The sequence below is a fragment of the Sinohyriopsis cumingii genome, unplaced genomic scaffold (assembly GCF_028554795.1).
Source record: "Sinohyriopsis cumingii isolate HCF-2022 unplaced genomic scaffold, ASM2855479v2 utg000198l, whole genome shotgun sequence".
NCBI classification, from domain to species: Eukaryota; Metazoa; Mollusca; class Bivalvia; order Unionida; family Unionidae; genus Sinohyriopsis; species Sinohyriopsis cumingii.
The window spans coordinates 4,330,850-4,336,849 of NW_028315875.1; positions in this window are offsets into that span (position 1 = coordinate 4,330,850).

Below are 6,000 nucleotides of genomic sequence, written 5' to 3' on the forward strand. Positions count from 1 at the left end.
AGTGTGATATAGAACCCTTTGATATGAATGGTTCATAATTCTCCATAATCGATCAGACTGGGGTTTGTTAGACCCAACAATTGTATTGCTTTCAATACATGACCGTGACCTCGACCTCTTAGAAATAAGAACATTTGGAATAGGTATGTCTAGATTCTGATGCCTATTTTTCAATTTGTAGCAATCAGAAATAAGGTGTCCTTTTTTTCTTGCAATAGTTACACGTAGGAAGAGACAATGATCTTGAATCAAGCTTCTCCGAAGTTTGATTTTTAGAAGTTGTGCCAGTTTGAGTTTTAGAAGGGCTTATATTAGGCTGGAATACTTTTCTGCCAAAAGACTGTTGAGTAGAAGTCTTATTTACAAAAGGAACTTTACCAGTTAAAGAATACTCATCAGGAGCTCGAGCAGCATTTTCCAAGGTTTCAATCTGATGCTCATCAAGATAAGACTTAATGTCACTATAGACACAGTTTTTGAAATCTTCAAGCAATACAAGTTGTTTGAGACTTTCAGAATCTCGTTCAACTTTCTTGGCTAAGCACCATCTATCAAATAACAACTCTTTTTCTCTAGCAAATTCGACATGAGTTTGTCCAGCTTCTTTTCTATAGTTTCTGAATTTTTGCCGATAAGCTTCGGGGACTAACTCATAACCTCTTAGGATGCATTCTTTAACCACATCATAGTCATCACTTTGGTGAACTGACAGTGAATTATAAATATCACTAGCCTTACCAGTGAGTACACATTGTAATAACTGAGTCCAATGCTCCCTTGGCCATTTCAAATTTTCAGCAACGTTTTCAAAACGAATAAAATATTTGTCTGCTTCTCTTTCTCTGAAAGGGGGCACCTAATGTTCTTTGCAAGATCAAAACTTCAATTTGAATTTGAAGTAGGAATGTGTTTTTCACTTGCCAATTCCATTTCTTTCATTTTACATTGACATTCCCTCTCTTTCTTCCTTATCTAATTGCATTTGTTTTTCTTATAACTGCATTTGTCTTTCTCTTCTTCTTCTGCTTGCAAATGCATTTGTTTTTCTTGTTATAACATTGTTCTTTTTATTTTTCTAATTTCATTTGTTCTTTCTCTTTCTCCAACTGTAACTGCAATTGCATTTGTGTTTCTCTTTCTTCTTTCTGAAGTTCCAGCTTCCTCAACTCCAATTCTATCTTGTATTTTAATTCTAATTCCTTCATTTTTGTGTCAGTCTGATACAGACGTACTGACTGAAACTAAAGCACTTTTATCCAAATCATTCTTTTCTACCAAATACTGAACCAAAGTATTTCTTTTTTCATGTTTCGTTAAGGAAGCCTTTACTTCAGAAAGATCGTATTTTCTGGCAAGTTGAATCAAATCATCTTTTTCAAAAAGATATAATTGTTCCTGGGTAGGATTTAAAAGAAAGATTTCCACTTTTTATGCCATTTTAGAAAAAGCTTGTCGATCACACTAAAGATTTCAAAAACATGGAGAATTCAAATTTCAAGAAACCCAAAGTTTTCTGAAATATTTTAGCCAAAATTCAAATATCCAAGAATAAACGCCCAATTTCTGTGTTACGTTTGTAGGCTCTAATAAACAGTAACACAGAAAGAGTGAAAACAACAAACTTTTTAACATTTAACAAATAATTTATTTTGTTGGAAATTCTGTAAAAAAAAAAGGAAAAGAACTTCCGGTTTCAAGAATCAAATCCAAAAATAATCTAAGAATAATCCACGAATTAAATTACAAAAGTCCTAATAATAAATGTTCTAATAATTTCAAGTTCGAATCCTTATGAAAAATCCAAGATGGATGACGATGACGTATGATGTATTCAGTACTGTGCTTATCTACAGTTCCTTGTAGAAATACAAATAATGGCACTACGATGTTGGAAATCCAAATTAAATTTGTAAGCAATGTCTTTCAAAAGTTTCAGTGTGAGCACTCCTCAAATTTATTCTATAGAATAAAGAATTAATCCTTTTAAAATTCAAATGATCTGAAGAAAAATATAGCTCAAGATCTGGCTACAACAAATTAACTTGACACCAGTGTGCGAAACCCAAAACTGAGAAATCTCCCTCTACACATCTCTATTAAAACTAGCAAATGCGTTGTTATGGAAAAACCAGATTTGCGAATTCAAAGGGGGGCGGGTCACGTGATCATGTTTACATCGCGTACACGGATTATGACCTTGATTAGACCAATAATTTTCTCTACGAAAAAAATAAAAAAATAAATGTGTTTACATCTTAAATGTAATCCCATTATGACCTTGGAAACAACCAATCATTTTAAAATAAAATAGAACTTTGTTTACAAATATTGAATGAAGGTCAGAATTTAGATTAACACCTGGTGTTTATAAACTAACAGTCAAGGTCAACCAATTTTCTGAAAAAATATCATGTCAAGTGAATTAATTTACATTACAATAGCATGTAAGAAAAATAAAACTTTAAAACTGATATACAAACAATGAAATAAATTATATATATATATATATATATATATATATATATATATATATATATATATATATATATATATATATATACATCATCGATGTCTTGGTTTGTAGGTCCCTTAGATGGGCCTTTTGGCTACTGTGGATTGTTTCTTTTCTGATTGATCTGGTTTTGGGGTCAATTTGTTTTGTTCAATTATTTCAGAGTTGTGTGGTTTTATCCTGGGGTTTTGTACTGAGTCTGAAGTTAGATTCTTGATGGAGGTGGTTTCTGAGGGTCTAATTGTATCTTCTCTACATATTTGGATAGATGTCGCAGGTTTTTTTAGGGGGACTTACTCCAATTATTTCCAGGGCATTGCTTTGTTGTTTGGGCCTTGCGTAATGCTAGTATTTTGATTTGAGAGTGGTTTAGCTTTTGAGGTTTCCGTTGGAATTGTGTCATTTAGGTCAATAATTTCTGCCTTCGGTCCTGGTGTAATTTGGTTAAGGTGACCGGTGAGGCAGTTGGTAATGCAGGAGAATTTTGATATATTGGTTTGGGTTGTCGGTTGAAAGGGGTCCATGTCCTAGTTCCTGTGCTATTTACTAGGGTGGATGAGGTAATGGGGGAGGGGGATTGGTTGGCGTGAATTGGAGGGGTTGGTGTGTTAACATAGGTGAGGATGGAATTATTGACATGACCTCTGGTGACCTTTTATTGATGGTCGTACTGGTAGGGCTGTTATTGCAACCAAAAATGATCGCATCGGGTTTCGTGGTTGGTGCGTTGCTTGGGTTGTTTTCCTTATGAATTTGGTTCGTTTTGGGGCTTTGAGACATTTTCCTTTGTAGTTCTTGATATTGTTGTTATTTGTTTCATTTAGTTGAGACATGTACAAGCTTTGAGCTATTAAGATTGTTTAAATGGTTTGATAATTGAGTATATTACAGTTGGATTTGTGGATATATATATATATATATATATATATATATATATATATATATATATATATATATATATATATATATATATATATATATCACTTGGGGGAAAGTCTAACAGTGGTCAATAGGGCTTATTGACATGAAAGGAATCTACCCAGGCGGTTGCTAGGGTGATTTATAGCGCCTGTTGTGTTTGTTAGAATCAATTAGTCCAAAAGTTCGGCTCAATTATGTTTACCTAGGTCTTTCTTTGTTTGATAGCTTAAGGCCAGTATCACTCAGAGTTCAGCTGCCAATCAAACATATCCCAACATAACTAGCCTGGTTTAGACTTAGTAATTTTAATGCCGACCGAAGTTTTCAACTTCCAATCGGAATTGAGTTTATGTCTAGCTTAGGTAACTTAAATTGCGACAAGTTTATCTATATAATTACTGAACTACGGGAATTTTAGTATTGAATGAGAAGTTTGTAATTGATTATTTGCAGCTGATTTTTATTGTTTCATTTCACGTGACGAAAAATCTCACAGGGGTCAGCAAATTGTGCTTTCGTTGGCGTGCAAGGATTCCGTCCAGTCGAGTGCTAGTGTGGTTCCTAGCGCCTTTTTTATTTTATTTTTTTTTAAACAAGGTTTTCCAACTGCTCATATCAATTACTTTAATTAATTGTTATGCAATAGAATATGGGAGATCAGATACTAAAGTTATTGGAAATAGAATTTAAGGTTTCAGTCATTATTAAATAAACAAAATGATTTTACTAGATAAATTATTTGATTTATGAAATAAATTATTTGATTCTTACGTGAATTTTAGTTAGATGAATTAGTGGATGGATGTTGAGGTAAATGAGAAAAACAGCACAGAATATTGGTACCCTTTGGTTTAGTACAGACTTGCTATGTTTTTCCCCCTTAAGATCAAAAATGTCGTGTAGCGTATTTCCTTTGTTCTGCTGGGCAGGCCGATGGGCTGCGGGGTTGATTGTGTACTCTGCTGGGCTCCTGGTGGTGGTGGCTGTGGTGGTTAAAAGATTTGATACGATCTAACAATCCCTTCACTGGTATTCTGTTTTTTCTTAATCATAACCTTTTTTGGTATCAGGGCCCACTTCTGTAGAATGGTAACCCCGTTGGCGATATTGCGGTTGTGTCGATGTATTCAGTGTGACGTGCTCTTGCTGAATCATCTTCCAAAGAGGGCAATCCATACGAATCAAAATACTCCACACAATCTTCTTTAGGAATGTAGACGGCTAACCAGTAGGTTCTTGGAAGATGACTATCGTCCGTGTTGATGACATAAGCTTGATGGTCTTGAGGATTGCGATGAGGCAGTTGTTCTTTACAACACACAACAGGATTCCTAGAAGTAGTATACGAACGGTGGTTCAAAAGGTAATACAGTTCCCAGGTATCCGTTTTTGTGTTGTTTTTTATTGTTGTTTTTTCTATACAGATAATGATAAGTCATCAATTCAATCCTGACGTTTTGCTTGAAAATGTCTGACAAGTAACCGTTTCTTCGTTTCGTTTCTTCACTCTGAGCCAAGACAGCTTCAATGTAATGGATCCCCAAAGTCATCAGTGGAGGAAAGGAATGTTCACCCAAGTCTTTATACCACTGATGCAACACGGCTTCTTCTGAGATGAGACTCCAAGCTTCGTCCAGATACTCGTCAAATGTTTCTTCTTGTCTCAGCATCAGACAATTATCGTGTTGCATTTGACTGGGATGATTGTTTTGACATCCATAGCAATCCTTCTTGATCAATTAAGTAATTTTGCCTGCCAGGTGTTTGGCAAACAAGAGATTAAATGTTTTTCTTGTCCTGGCCATCTGGACTTCGTCACTATGTCCTTTTCGTCTTTGTCTTGGTGTTCTACTTCCACAGTCTCCTCCCATGCCATGTCCATAGATTTTTCACCATTCAAAGAGGGATTACAGTCTTCCATTGCTCTGATAGTCTAGAATGACTTCTCTCATAGTGTTGATTTATGTGGTATTGTCGAATTCGGCATACAAGATGACGTTCACCGTCTCGGTTGGAGGTATAGTAAATTGAAGTTCCACATGAATCTGGCCGGATTTTATAAGGTGGAAATGTCCTTCGTCGCTTGCCTTGGTCTGGAGTTAAATCAAAAGCCTATAAAGCATAGCCTATTGCGTAATCTTCGTACGTAATGTCGTGACTGGTGTTGGATCCTAACTGTCCGGTGGCTTCGTGCAGGGACAAGTACGATCTCAAATAATTCTCCTGGGCAAAGTTAGGTTCAAAGGGTCGGTACAGAAGGTTTTGCCATCGCGACTCACTTCGATTTTGGCCACCTTGTTATGCTTAAACTCAAATGGATTGGCAGTGACGACTCCGTTTAAGGCTGTATTGCTGCGATGCCAATGATTAAACGCTTGGGTAACTGGCCTTGAAACAGATGATCTTCGATCATGGATTGATGGTGAGTAGGAATGGTGAAAGTTTTCACTTCCACGCGTCGCATCGGAGACTTGGAATTCGTTCTGCTGAAAGTGTGACTGATGTCGTTTCCCACTTTAGGTAACACTTCCACAAGTCGCACGTTGAGTCGGGCTTCTTCGATGCTG